General features: G+C 41.9%; 1 long non-coding RNA gene across 2 annotated transcripts; it reads left to right on the forward strand.

Moving 5' to 3' along the window:
- The first annotated feature begins 1,153 nt into the window (after positions 1–1,153).
- Positions 1,154–1,912, forward strand: LOC141606769 (uncharacterized). 2 transcript variants are annotated; one of them, XR_012526818.1, is made up of 3 exons: positions 1,154–1,238; positions 1,598–1,730; positions 1,822–1,912. It is a non-coding gene; the product is annotated as an uncharacterized LOC141606769 (long non-coding RNA). The 2 variants fall into 2 exon arrangements; XR_012526817.1 differs by having other exon boundaries at positions 1,160–1,238; positions 1,601–1,730.
- The last annotated feature ends 311 nt before the right edge of the window (positions 1,913–2,223 follow it).

A 2,223-nucleotide genomic window follows, 5' to 3' on the forward strand; every position in this document is an offset into this window, starting at 1 on the left:
CTGGGCCGGGCCGGGATATGCTTGACCCGGGCCAGGACCAGGAACGGGCTAAGGGCTGGCGGGCCTTACCATTTTATTTTACGGTATTGCTTTTTCACATACGGATTTTACTCTTTCACATACATCATTTACAATGTTACCCTTGTCATTTCTTCATCCCTTACCCAATCAATTTTTTTTCTCTATCTTCCCTAATCTCCCCTTATCACTAAATCACCAACAACCACCTCCTTTCACCACCACCGTCACCCCACTCGCCGACAACCCCTACTCCGACCGATCTCGGCCACCCACCCTCTACACCGCACTCCCCACCCCCTGCGACTTCAGACACTCCCCTCCCCTCCCCTCCCCGCAACCCCCCTCTACCTGCCTTATCCCAGCCCTAGCATCAGTCGACCACCGGCATCCCATGTTCCAGCCGACCACCGTCGCCCTCATCCCCAGTCGCCAACCGACCATCATAATATTCTAGAATCACCCCCTCCCCTGTACTCCCCATCCCCCGCACTCCCCCCTCCCTGCTCCGACCACCATATCTTCCCTGCTCCGACCACCACCGTCCAACAACCACACCACCATGTCTTCCGTCAGCAACCTAGTTGAAGAACTTGAAGATTATAAACCCTAATTATTGAAGAACTTGAAAATTATTAACCTTGATTATGATTCAAAATAATTAATAAACAAGTCTTTAATCATTGTTAAATAAAATAATTGCTTCACTAGAAGAATTTGAAGAATTGTAATGTATTGTTAAGTTTATAGAACAATTTAGTTTTAATTTTAGGGAAAAAGTATATACTAAAAATCTAATTTGTTTAGATTTAGGAAAAGGGTATAGCATGGAAACTTTATGAAAAAATGTATGTGAAAAAGTAAAGTGCGTATGTGTAAAAGCAACACTATTTTTTTAATTTTTTTGCTAAAATGGCGGGCCAAGGCCGGGCCAGGCTGGGATTTCAGGACCTTGGCCATGCCAGGGTTAACGGCGAGCTAAGGTCGGGTCGGGCCAGGCCAAGCCAAGTTGCATAAAATAACGGGCCAAGACGGGTCGGGCCGGATTGGCCCGTACTGTTGGCCAGCTGCCCAGCTCTACTCATAAGATGTATATATAGAAGAATTCAAATCCAAAATCCACGATCATCAAAATTCAAACATTCGATTATTATCTCTCGCGCTATCTCACTCTTCCGCAGCCATTGTAGAAGCAATCACCGGTCTCAAACAAATTTACGGTTTGTTTATTGCACTTTCCTCTCTTGATATTCTTCCGGTTTCGTAGTCGAAACATTCGATTATTGCATCCGATAGTATGATTTAGGGTTTTGTCTACTAATTCCTAATTTAAGGTTTTGTCAATTATTTCGTAATTTAGGGTTTTGTCGATTAATTCCCAATTTAAAGTTATGTCCAGTACTCCCTCCGTCGCAATCATATTCCTCACAAATGTAAACAAATGATTGACACGGAGGGAATAAATGCTAATTTTAAGGTTTTGTCGATCAATATGTAATTTAAGGTTTTGTCGATTTTGATTCCTAATTTAAGTTTTTGTCGATTATTAATTCCTAATTAGGGTTTGTGCAATTTGAAGTAGGATGGGGAGGATGCAGTATAATCCTTTGAATCGGTATGCCCGAACTTACCCTGTAGGTCGCAATTCTACTTACTGGAAACACGCTAAGAGTATTGTTAAACAAGTTATAAAGTTACATGGAAAAGATATGGTGTGTACAATTGATTCATCCCTGTTTATATTCATTCACACTTGTCTTAATCATTTGTTTATCTTTACGACTCGCAACTTGTGATTCACAGGATAGCACCCCTGTTGGCAGTGGCGTATCCAGGATTTGAGTAAAGGGGGGGGCACAGTAAGAAAAAAAAATTTTACGGACAACATTTATACATTAAAACTAGTGTAACACCCGTGAAATATCGTCTTTTTTTTTAAAATTTTTTTTTTTTTTTTTTTTTTTTCTTTTTTTTTTTTGTCACGTGAGGGCACGTGCCCTCACTTCCCCCCCCCCAAATCCGCCCCTGCCTGTTGGGCCGGTACGCCTCCTAAAAGCGCATGTTTACGGTGTTCAAGGGTTAATGTTCAAGATCACCTTTCGAGTTAAAGGATCAAACGGTATCAGCTTTGCTTACCATGCTAAAGTGTGGCTAAAGCCTTCTAATGCCATTGAAGTCCAGTCTTTTGGCAAAGTTGAAAATTCT

The sequence above is a fragment of the Silene latifolia genome, chromosome 10, assembly GCF_048544455.1.
Source record: "Silene latifolia isolate original U9 population chromosome 10, ASM4854445v1, whole genome shotgun sequence".
NCBI classification, from domain to species: domain Eukaryota; kingdom Viridiplantae; phylum Streptophyta; class Magnoliopsida; order Caryophyllales; family Caryophyllaceae; genus Silene; species Silene latifolia.